The sequence below is a fragment of the Macaca fascicularis genome, chromosome 19 (assembly GCF_037993035.2).
Source record: "Macaca fascicularis isolate 582-1 chromosome 19, T2T-MFA8v1.1".
NCBI classification, from domain to species: domain Eukaryota; kingdom Metazoa; phylum Chordata; class Mammalia; order Primates; family Cercopithecidae; genus Macaca; species Macaca fascicularis.
In genome coordinates this window covers 4,421,280-4,433,434 of record NC_088393.1, presented here as the reverse complement: position 1 = coordinate 4,433,434, position 12,155 = coordinate 4,421,280, and the positions used below count along the sequence as shown (strand labels likewise).

Here is a 12,155-nt window from a genome sequence, read left to right as displayed (position 1 = left end):
TGGTCTCGATCTCCCGACCTCGTGATCCGCCCGTCTTGGCCTCCCAAAGTGCTGGGATTACAGGCTTGAGCCACCGCGCCCAGCCCTAATTTTTTTTTTTTTGGAGAGGGAGTCTTGCTCTGTCGCCCAGGCTGGAGTGCACTGGCGTAATCTCGGCTCACTGCAACCTCCACCTCCTGGGTTCAAATGATTCTCCCGCCTCAACCTCCCAAGTAGCTGGGATTACAGGCGTCCGCCACCGCGCCCGGCTAATTTTTTGTATTTTTAATAGAGACAGGGTTTCACCGTGTCAGCCAGGATGGTCTCGATCTCCTGACCTCATGATCCGCCCGCCTCGGCCTCCTAAAGTGCTGGGATTACAGGCGTCAGCCACCGCGCCCGACCTCGGCCTGGTTTTGAACACCCAAATGTCTCAAGACATTGCCAAGGGTCCCCCTCCGGTAAGAGGCACCACGTTGGAGTTCGAGATGCAGGGGCAAACAGAGCTGCAGCCAAATCCCGCAGGTCAGCTCACCATCTGGCCTCAGTTTTCTCAGCTGCAAAGTGGGCACACGAATGTCGGGTGTAACTGTGGCTGAATCCAGGCATATGCCAGGAAACATGGCCCAGGAGCCCTATTTGTTGCTAGGAGTTTAACCCACTTATTTATTTATTTATTTTTGAGGCAGCGTCTAGCTCTGTCACCCAGGCTGGAGTGCAAGGGCAAGATCATGGCTCACTGAAACCTCAACTTCCTGGGCTCAAGTGATCCTCCCACTTCAGCCTCCTGAGTAGGTGGGCCTAGAGGTGCCTGCCACCACACCCAGCTCATATATATATATACACATACCTGTGTGTGTGTGTATATATATATATGTGTGTGTGTGTGTGTGTGTGTGTGGGTACGTGTATATATATATATATATATTTTTTTTTTTTTTTGAGACAGAGTCTCACCCTGTCGCCCACGTTGGAGACAGTGCCATGATCTTGTCTCACTGCAACCTCTGCCTCCCAGGTTCAAGCAATTCTCCTGACCCGGCCTTCTGAGTACCTGGGATTACTGGTGGGTGCCATCACGCCCAGGTAACTTTTATATTTTTAATAGAGACAGAATTTCATCATGTTGGCCAGGTTGGTCTCAAACTCCTGACCTCAAGTGATTCGGCCACCTTGGCCATCCAAAGTGCTGGGATTACAGGCTTGAGCCACTGTGCCCAGCCATAGCTAATATATATATGTTGAAACATAGTCTTGCTCTGTCACCCAGGCTGGAGTGCAGTGGCGCGATCTCAGCTCACTGCAACCTCCGCCTCCTGGGGTCAAGTGATTCTCCTGCCTCAGCCTCCTGAGTAGTTGGGATTACAGGTGCCCGCCACCACACCTGGCTAATTTTTTGTATTTTTGTAGAGATGAGTTTTGCCATGTGGGCCAGGCTGGCCTCGAACTCCTAACTCAAGTGATCCTTCTGCCTTGGCCTCCCAAGGTGCTGGGATTATAGGTGTGAGCCACTGCACCCTGCCTCAGATATTTTAAAAATTTGTTGTGGATGTGGAGATGGGATCTCACTATGTTGCCCAGGAATGATCGTGCAGGGGTGTGACCATGACTCACTGCAGCCTCCACCTCCTGGGCTCAAGCAATCCTCCCACCTCAGCTTCCCAAGTAGCTGGGAGTACAGGCAAGTGCCACCAAGCCTGGCTAATTAAAAAAAAAAAAAAAAAAAGGCCGGGCTTGGTGGCTCACGCCTATAATCCCAGCACTTAGGGAGGCCGAGGTGGGCGGATCACAAGGTCAGGAGTTTGAGACCATCCTGGTCAACACAGTGAAATTCCGTCTCTAATAAAAGTACAAAAATTAGCCGGGCGTGGTGGCAGGCACCTGTAGTCCCAGCTACTCAGGACCCTGAGGCAGGAGAATGGCGTGAACCCAGGAGGCAGAGCTTGCAGTGAGGCGAGATTGCGCCTGGGCAACAGGGCAAGACTCCGTCTCAAAAAAAAAAAAAAAAACCAGGCTGAGCGCGGTGACACACCTGTAATTCCAGCACTTTGAGAGGCCAAGATGGGTGGATCACTTGAGGTCAATAGTTCGAGACCAGCCTGGCCAACAGGGCGAAACCCCGTCTCTACTAAAAATACAGAAATTAGCTGGGCGTGGTGACAGGCACCTGTAATCCCAGCTACTCGGGAGGCTGAGGCAGGAGAATCACTTGAACCCGGGAGGCAGAGGTCACAGTGATCCGAGATCGCATCACTGCACTCCAGCCTGGGCGACAGAGCAAGACTCTACCTCAAAAATAAAACAATAAAAAAATTTTAAAAACCTGGAAGGTGCTGTGGGCATGGGTGGGTGGAGGCCAGGGATGCCGCTCAGCACCCTGCATTGCCCAGGACGGCCCCATCCCAGAGAACGTCAATAGCCAACACAGAGAAATTCCACTGTCAACCCCTCAAAGAGAGGAAGCTGGATAACCGCACCAGGACACATTGTCTTCCTCCAACCACCCACCGTCTGCTCTCATATCCATGCCCTGCTCAAGAGCATTCAGTGGCTCCCTAGTACCATCCTGTGAACCTGGGTTGAAATCCAAGGCTTTGGAGATGGGCATAGCCTTGAGCCCCTTATTCCCCCCACCCCTGACCTTCAGATCACCTTAATGAATTAAAAACCTGCTTTTCTAATGGTGCCTCACGAAGTAAAAATAACAATAGCAAAAAGAAAAGAAAAAAAAAAGAGAAAATCTGCTTTTCAGCAGTCTACTTCATTTATGCCTCCATTCTTCTGTCCATTCAGTCACTCGCTCAACAAAACTGTTGCAAGCCAAGTATACAACACGTCATTGGGAACCAACGTCCAGGGCCAGTGTGGCCTGAGCAGGGTGAGGGACAGGAGGATGAAGGGAAGGTGGTGTCCTGGAGGTCTCCCTGTGATGACCCAGCTCAACCTCTTCTGAGTGCCTGTGGGGAAACTGAGGTCCAGAGATAACAGGGGCTGGGCCGAGGTCCCCCAGTGAAGCAGGACCAGGCTGGTCTCGAACTCCTGAGCCACCGCGCCCAGCCTAATTGTACTTTTTAGTTTCACATGCGATTATTCAATTATTGTCTGTCTCCCCTAAAGACTGTGGGGCTTCCACTGTGCCTGTCAATCAGTCCTCCTGCAGCCCCATCACTGTGTATGCAGTAGGCGCTCAATAAATACTAAAAGAACGGGTGGGTGCGGTGGCTCACACCCGTAATCCCAGCACTTTGGGAGGCCGAGGCAGGTGGATCACAAAGTCAGGAGTTTGAGATCAGTCTGGCCAAGGTGATGAAACCCCATCTGTACTAAAAATACAAAAATTAGCCAGACACAGTGGCAGGCGCCTATAATCCCACCTACCCAGGAGATTGAGGCAGGATTACGAGATCAGGAGTTTGAGACCAACCTGGCCAAGATGGTCAAACCTGTCTCTACTAAAAATACAAAAATTAGCCGGGCGTGGAGGCAGGCACCTGTAGTCCCAGCTACTCGGGAGGCTGAGGCAGGAGAATCGCTTGAACCCAGGAGGCAGAGGTTGCAGTGAGCCAAGATTGCGCCACTGCACTCCAGCCTGGGCAACAGAGTGAGACTCCGTCTCAACAACAACAACAACAAAAAAGTACAATCTAGGCTCTGACAGCATCCAGCAGTCCCACCTACTCAGGAGGCTGAAACGGGAGGATGGCTCGGGCCCAGGAAGTTGAGGCTGCAGTGAGCTATGATTGCACCACTGCCCTCCAGGGAGGGAGGGAGTGGTACAGGGAGACTTTACCCAGGCTGAGGGCTCAGGGAGGGCTTCCCTCAGGAGCTGGTGCTGGAGAAGAGGACTGAGCTTTAAGACAAGTGACCAGCCAGGTGCAGTGCAGTGGCTCATGCCTGTAATCTCAGTACTTGGGGAGCCTGAGGCAGGAGGATCACTTGCACCCAGGGGTTCAAGACCAGCCTGGGCAATGTAGCAAGACTCCATCTCTAAAAAAAAATAATAATAACAAAATTAGCTAGACGTCAGCCACTCGGGAGGCTGAGGCAGGAGAATCGCTTGAACCCAGGAGGCAGAGGTTGCAGTGAGCCGAGATTGCACCACTGTACTCCAACCTGGGTGATAGAACAAGATCTGTCTCAAAAAAAAAAAAAATAGCTGGGCATACTGGTGGCCTATGCCTGTAGTGTTAGGTACTCAGGAGGCTGAGGTGGGAGGATCACTTGAGCCTGGGAGGTTGAGGCTGCAGTGAGCTGTGATTGTGCCACTGTACTCCAGGCAAAAAAGAAAAAAGAGTGGGGTGGCCGGGCGCGGTGGCTCACGCCTGTAATCCCAGCACTTTGGGAGGCCGAGACGGGTGGATCACGAGGTCAGGAGATCGAGACCATCCTGGCTAACACGGTGAAACCCTGTCTCTACTAAAAAATACAAAAAAACTAGCCGGGCGAGGTGGCGGTCGCCTGTAGTCCCAACTACTCGGCAGGCTGAGGCAAGAGAATGGCGTAAACCCGGGAGGCGGCGCTTGCAGTGAGCTGAGATGGCGCCACTGCACTCCAGCCTGGGCGACAGAGCGAGACTCTGTCTCAAAAAAAAAAAAAAAAAAAGAAAAAAAGAAAAAAGAGTGGGGGAGTGACCAAGGTGAGGGGAATCCAGGCAGGGAATAGTTAGATCTGCAGGAGGCGAGCAAGGACACAGCCTGTGAAAAGGTCCTGGGGCAGGACCATGCCTGGCACATTGGAGGAAGAGGGAGAGTGAGGAGGCCTGTGTGGCTGGGACAGAGTGAGGAGGAGAGAGGAAGAAAGGAAGGGCAGGGAGATGAGATGATGGGGCAGGGCCTTGTGGGCTACAGGGAGAACTTGGGCTTTGATCTCAAGGCAGGTGGGAGCCATGGAGGGCTGTGGGCAGGGAGAGATGGGCCTTGACTCAGGTGCTCACAGGTGCTCTCTGGTGGCTGCTACAGAAGGACAGACAGTTGGGGACAAGGGTGGGAGCTGGGGACCAGGGTGGTGGGAACTGAACTGGCCCAGGTGGGCGATACTGGAGCGAGATCAGGTGGGGACGGAGGCGGGTGAAACGTGGGCAGATTCTGAAAACAGCTGCAAGCAGAGCCTCTCCCACTGGGGACAGACAGGATGTGGGAGGTGAAGAGAGGCCACTCCCAGGTGTGGGTGCCTCCACCTCTGGAAGGGGCAGGTGAAGCCTCTGTGATGGGACAAGGTGGAAGGGGTGGGAGGGAGATGGGGGCGGCAGTGGATGTGGTCAGGCTGGACAGAGACGCTCCTGGGGATGTCAGGGGGAAGCCAGCGCAGAGGGGGAAGCCCCGGACCCAGCGGAAAGCCAGCAAGGTGTTTATTCTTTTATTTATTTATTTATTTATTTATTTATTTATTTATTTATTTATTTTGAGACAGAGTCTCACTCGGTCGCCAGGCTGGAGTACAGTGGTGCGATCTCGGCTCACTGCAACCTCCGCCTCCCGGGTTCAAACGATTCTCCTGCCTCAGCCTCCTGAGTAGCTGCGATTGCAGGTGCCCGTCACCATGCCCGGCTAATTTTTATATTTTTAGTAGAGACAGGGTTTCACCATGTTGGCCAGAATGGTCTTGATCTACTGACCTCGTGATCCGCCCGCTTCAGCCTCCCAAAGTGCTGGGATTACAGGCGTAAGCCACCGTGATATGATGAGCCACTGCACCCAGCCTATTCTTTTTTTTCTTATTCCTGTTGAGCATTCTATTCTGTTCTGTTCTGTTCCGTTCTGTTCCGTTCCATTCCATTCTTTTGTTTTGCTTTGTTTTTTGTTTTTTGTTTGTTTGTTTGTTTTTTGAGATGGAGTTTTGTGCTTGTTACCCAGGCTGGAGTGCAATACTGTGATCTCCAGTCACTACAATCTCTGCCTCCTGAGTTCAAGCAATTCTCCACCCTCAGCCTCCCAAGTAGCTGGAATTACAGGAGCCCGCCACCGTGCCCAGCTAATTTTTGTATTTTTAGTAGAAACGGGGTTTCACCATATTGGCCAGGCTGGTCTCGAACTCCTGACCTCAGGTGATCCACCCGCCTCGGCCTCCTAAAGTGCTGGGATTACAGGCCTGAGCCACTGCACCCATCCTCCATTCTATTCTTTTATTTGAGACAGGGTTGCTGTCTGTTGCCCCTGATGGTCTTGAACCCCTGGGCTCAAGTGATCCTCCTGCCTCAGCCCTCTCAAGTGCTGGGAGTGCCGTGGCACGATTATGACTCGCTGCAGCCTCGACCTCCTGGGCTCAAACAATCTGCCCACCTTAGCCTCCCGAGTAGATAGGATTTGGGATTACAGGCGCATGCCACCACGGCCAGTTAATTTTCGTGTTTTTCTTGGACACTTTGGAGTTTCACTTTGTTGCCCAGGCTGGTCTCAAGAAAATATTCCTGCCGGGCGCAGTGGCTCAAGCCTGTAATCCCAGCACTTTGGGAGGCCGAGACAGGCGGATCACGAGGTCAGGAGATCGAGACCATCCTGGCTAACACGGTGAAATCCCGTCTCTACTAAAAAAAAAATACAGGCCGGGCGCGGTGGCTCAAGCCTGTAATCCCAGCACTTTGGGAGGCCGAGACGGGCGGATCACGAGGTCAGGAGATCGAGACCATCCTGGCTAACATGGTGAAACCCCGTCTCTACTAAAAAATACAAAAAAAAACTAGCTGGGCGAGGTGGCGGGCGCCTGTAGTCCCAGCTACTTGGGAGGCTGAGGCAGGAGAATGGCGTAAACCCAGGAGGCGGAGCTTGCAGTGAGCTGAGATCCGGCCACTGCACTCCAGCCTGGGAGACAGAGCGAAACTCCGCCTCAAAAAAAAAAAAAAAAAACTAGCCGGGCGAGGTGGCGGGCGCCTGTAGTCCCAGCTACTCGGGCGTAAACCTGGGAGGCGGAGCTTGCAGTGAGCTGAGATCCGGCCACTGCACTCCAGCCTGGGCAACAGAGCGAGACTCCGTCTCAAAAAAAAAAAAAGAAAATATTCCTGCCTTGGCCTCCCAAAGTGCTGGGATTACAGTCATGAGCCATCGCGCACAGCCTATTTTTTAATGAACATTTTATTTATTTATTTTGAAATAATTTTAGGCCAATTTATTTCAGGTCTCTCCGCAGGCCCTTTGCCGCCCCAGGCCCCCATCCAGGATCCCACCTGGCATTTGGCTGTCACGTCTCCTTAGACACCGCTGGGTTGTGACCGATTCTGTCTTTCCTGGTTCGGTGACCCGTTAGTCTGTGCTGGGCAGGTCTTTTGCAGAATGTCTCTCAATGTGGGGACACTGGGGACCAGCTGCTTCCCTCACGACGAGACTGGGGTGATGGGTTTTGGGGGACCTTGGGAGGTTTTAAGGAAGCTGTGTGGAGAGGACGGGGCAGGAGCAGAGACAGAGAGCAAAGACGGAGAGCAGCCAGGTGGGAGGAGACGGGCCGGTCTGTGGGTTGCCAAGAGTCGAATGACCTTTGAGGAAGGACGGATTCTAGGTGTGGTCGGCTCAGCCCTAATGCACAGGAGGGCTGAAGAATGTCTCAGGGTTTGGCGTCCTTGGGAGGTTGGAGGACCTCATGGGGGGCACTTTGAAGTAGGAGGGGAGTGTGGAACCTACTAGAAGTTTGCAGTATGGAATGCAGCTCAGGGGGTTCAACGGGGGACTTGTTTTCTTTTTTTTTGAGACGGTCTTGCTCTGCTACCTAGGCTGGAGTGCGGTGTTGCAGTCATAGCTCACTGCGGCCTCCACTTTCCTGGGCTCAAGTGATCCTCCCACCCCAGCCTCCTGAGTAGCTGGGACCACAGGTACACGCCACGCCGCCTAGCAGATTTTTGTATATTTTGTAGAGACAGGACCTCATTATGTTGCCCGGGCCTGTCTTGAACTGCTGGGCTCATGTGATCCTCCCACCTTGGCCTCCCAAAATGTTGGGATTCCAGGCGGCAGCCACCAAGGCATGCCAAAGATGCCATTTCCCCCAAAAGAGAGGACGGCTGAGCTCTAGAAGGAGGTTCCACAGCAGAGAGAGAAGAGCAGAGCCCCCTTGAATTCCAGCTCCTGCCTCAGTTTCCTCATCTGTAAAATGGAGATCCCGGTTTTGACCCTGAGCAATATTTCGGGGAAGGTTCAAAGGCTTAAGCATCCACCACTAAGGATCCCCTGGGCTGCCTCTCCAAGCTTCTAACTCCACTCGGGCCCCCCATAGGAAAATCAAAGGTGAATTACAGTGTCTCAGGGTTAGAGGGGGCTCCCTGCCCCCTGAAAACCGTCTACACTAAGGTGTTGTCATTCTGGGCACAGAATGACATTTTTGAGATGGAGTCTTACTTTGTCGCTGGGGTGGGAGTGCAGCGGTGCGATCTCGGCTCACTGCAACCTCTGCCTCCCGGGTTCAAGCGATTCTCCTGCCTCAGCCTCCCAAGTAGCTGGAATTATAGACGCCCTCCAACACACCCAGCTAATTTTTGTATTTTTGGTAGAGATGGGGTTTCATCATGTTGGCTAGGCTGGTCTCAAACTCCTGACCTCAGGTGATCCACCCGCCTCGGCCTCCCAAAGTGCTGGGATTACAGGCGTGAGCCACCGCATCTGGCCTCATTTTGTACTTGTATGGGAGTTATGATTTTACTATTTTGGGAAAAAATATCCTTTAATATCATAAAGCCAAATGTCTTCAGGCCAGCACTTAAAGCTCTTTCTTCATTTTGGCTGAACGTGGTGACTCATGGCTATAATCCCAGCATTTTGGGAGGCCGAGACAGGAGAATCACCTGAGATCAGGAGTTCGAGACCAGCCTGGCCAATATGGCGAAACCCTGTCTCTACTAAAAATACAAAAATTAGCTGGCCTGGTGGTGGGTGCTTATAATCCCAGCTACTCGGGAGGCTGAGGCAGAAGAATCACTTGAACCCAGGAGGTGGAGGTTGCAGTGAGCGGAGATCATGCCACTGAGCTCCAGCCTGAGCAACAGAGCAAGACTCCGTCTCAAGAAAAGTAAAATAAAATAAATTACAAAGCGCCTCTCATGCATGTTATCATCTGTGCAGCCATTGGCTCACTTATTGTGTTTCTTGTTCCATGTCTGTCTTTCCCCACCAAAACATACGCCCCACGAGAGCAGGAAGCGTGGTCTGCCTTGCTCACTGCTGAATCTCCAAGGCCTGGTGACCCCACACTCGCGCATACAGTAAGTGCTCCATAAATGCCCGTTCCCTCCCTGGGTGACCCCTTCCCCCAGCCTAGGCTTCCGCTAACCTCAACCCATTCCAAAGGGTGTCAGGCTCCACCCTGAGCAAACACAGCTCCTCTGGCACCCGGCCAGCCCTAAAGAGGAAGAACAAGCACCCATAATCCCTGCCCTGGACTTTCCCCAGGACTCAGGGCCACGAGGAAGCACCAAGCCAGGGGGCAGGCCTTTCTCCAGATGCTGAGCCTGAGGCATCCGCTGGGGGCAGGGCCGGCCTCCAGAGCAGCGGCCTCCCCCCACCCCCGCCCCATCCCCGCCCACAAACGAGCTCCTCATCCTCTGCATCTTTTTTTTTTTTTTTTTTTTTGAGACGGAGTCTCGCTCTGTCACCCAGGCTGGAGTGCTGTGGCCGGATCTCAGCTCACTGCAAGCTCCGCCTCCCGGGTTCCCGCCATTCTCCTGCCTCAGCCTCCCGAGTAGCCGGGACTACAGGCGCCCGCCACCTCGCCCGGCTAGTTTTTTTTTTTTTTGTATTTTTTAGTAGAGACGGGGTTTCACCGTGTTAGCCAGGATGGTCTCGATCTCCTGACCTCGTGATCCGCCCGTCTCGGCCTCCCAAAGTGCTGGGATTACAGGCTTGAGCCACCGCGCCCGGCCATCCTCTGCATCTTGACTCTTGCCTGCCTGACATTTCTACTTGGCTGTGCAGCCCGGGGTAAGCGGCTGTCCTTCTCTGAGCCAGGGTTCATCCTCTACAAACCACGAAGCTGATGAGGCCACAGGACTCCCATTGGGAACAGGACAGCTCATCTTGACCCCAGAATGACCAAGAATCTGTTACCTGCTCTATTATGTCCGGCACTCAACAGCCCTGTGACTCGGTGACTCAATATCCTGCCTTTTTTTTTTTTTTTTTTTTGAGACGGAGTCGCACTTTGTCACCCAGGCTGGAATGCAGTGGCACAATCTCGGCTCACTGCAAGCTCCACCTCCCGGGTTCCCGCCATTTTCCTGCCTCAGCCTCCCGAGTAGCTGGGACTACAGGCGCCCGCCACCACGCCCGGCTAATTTTTTGTATTTTTAGTAGAGACGGGGTTTCACTGGGTTAGCCAGGATGGTCTCGATCTCCTGACCTCGTGATCCGCCCGTCTCGGCCTCCCAAAGTGCTGGGATTACAGGCTTGAGCCATCGCGCCCGGCCTTTTTTTTTTGAGACAGAGTCTCACTCTTGCCCAGGCTGGAGTGTGGTGATACGATCTCGGCTCACTGCAACCTCCACCTCCCGGGTTCAAGAGATTCTCCTGCCTCAGCCTCCCGAGTAGCTGGGATCACAAGCACCCACAACCACAACTGGCTCATTTTTGCGTTTTTAGTAGAGACAGGGTTCCACTATATTGGCCGGGCTGGTCTCAAACTCCTGACCTCATGATCCATTCGCCTTGGCCTCCCAAAGTGCTGGGATGACAGGTGTGAGCCACCGCGCCGGCCCTCAATGTCTGCATTTTACAGCAGGAAACAGAGGCCCGGAGAGAAGGGAGGAGTGGAAGCCAAATCTACCTGAGTCCACAGGTTTGCTCTCAAAACCCAGGCAAGGTGGGATCCATGTCGCCCACCCCTACAGACTCCCGAATCTCAAGCAAGCCTGCTCCCTGAGAGCTCTGCGGCCACACGGCCACAAGGTGACCCCAATGCTGGGCTGCTCTGTCCCCTACCATGCGATCATCCACGCCTCCTCAGCCCCGGGGCACCCTCTTGGTGCTGGAGAAAGAGATTTGAGATGCAAAAATCGGACACTTGGCTCACCAGGAAGCTCCCTTGGTTCTCCCATTTGGGAGCAAATGACCCAGAAAAACACTTTTGCCGCCAACCCCTCCCCTCTCTGACTCTGAGAGCTCCTTCCTCCTTCCCGCCTGCCCAATCCTGCAGAGATTTTGCTCAGAGGCGTAAAGATTAGCAAAGGAAGGCCGGGCGTGGTAGCTCACGCCTGTAATTCCAGCACTTTGGGAGGCCGAGGCAGGTGGATCACCTGAGGTCAGAAGTTCAAGACCAGCCTGGCCAACATGGTGAAACCCCGTCTCTATTAAAAATACAAAAATTAGCTGGGCGTGGTGGTGGACGCCTGTAATCCCAGCTACTCAGGAGGCGGAGGCAGAGGTTGCAGTGAGCTGAGATCGCGCCACTGCACTCCAGCCTGGGCAAAAAGAGCGAAACGGCGTCTCAAAAAAAAAAAAAAAAAAAAAAAGATTAACAAAAGAAAGCCCACCCCAGCTCCTCCCTGCAAAGCTCCCGGAGGTTCCAGCGGTGAGAACAGGGTGAGGGGTTGGGGGACGGAGATGCAGTTGTTTGAAAACTTGGGAGCCTTTTAAGAAGTTCCAGGAGGCTCAGGGATGGGTGAGGTGGCAGCCTTTCCCACCTGTCACCTCCTGGCCTCAGGCTGCAGGAGGTAAACCCAGGCTCTGTCCGGACTGCTATCCCCTCCCCTCCTCAGTTTGGGGGATCACAGACCAACCTGTGCGTCTTTGCCGCCTCCCCATCCCTGCACCACCTACATAACAATGACCCTTTGAAGTCTCTAGCTCAGTGTCCTGGGCAGGCCGCCAGGTGCAGTAACTGCCGGTCAGATAATCCCTACGAAACTATGTCAGATGCCCACGCAGGAGTGTCAGTTTCCTGCATTCCGAGGAGCAGGGGAGACAGCTCGTGGCGGGGGAGGTTGGGGAGGAGTCCCAGGACCCTCAGCTGGGGAAGGCCAGCTCAGACAATGCACCCTGGGTGGAAAAGCAGAGTGGGGCGGGGGACTTACCTGTCTAGGAGGCTGGGTGGCCTTTGGGCAGGCGGCAGGTGCCAGGGCCCGGGTGCCCGCCTGGCACGGGTGGTGGGGAGGGAACTCGAGGCTTGTAGCTCTGGCCTCCCCACCTGTTTGACCAACTTTTCCTCTCTTGTGGTGGCAACAGGGAGGCAGGTCCCCTGCCAGTGGAACCAACGACCACAGACAC

At 53.8% G+C, this 12,155-nt stretch overlaps 1 protein-coding gene across 6 annotated transcripts in view; it reads right to left on the bottom strand.

The window, feature by feature from the left end:
• TJP3 (tight junction protein 3) overlaps positions 1 to 12,155 on the bottom strand; it is a 50,168-nt gene extending 38,013 nt beyond the window's left edge. For all 6 annotated transcript variants that reach the window (XR_010583402.2, XR_012428254.1, XR_012428255.1 and 3 more), the window contains exon 1: positions 11,963 to 12,155. The gene's annotated coding sequence lies outside the window, so the exon portion shown is untranslated. The remainder of the gene's footprint in view (positions 1 to 11,962) is intronic.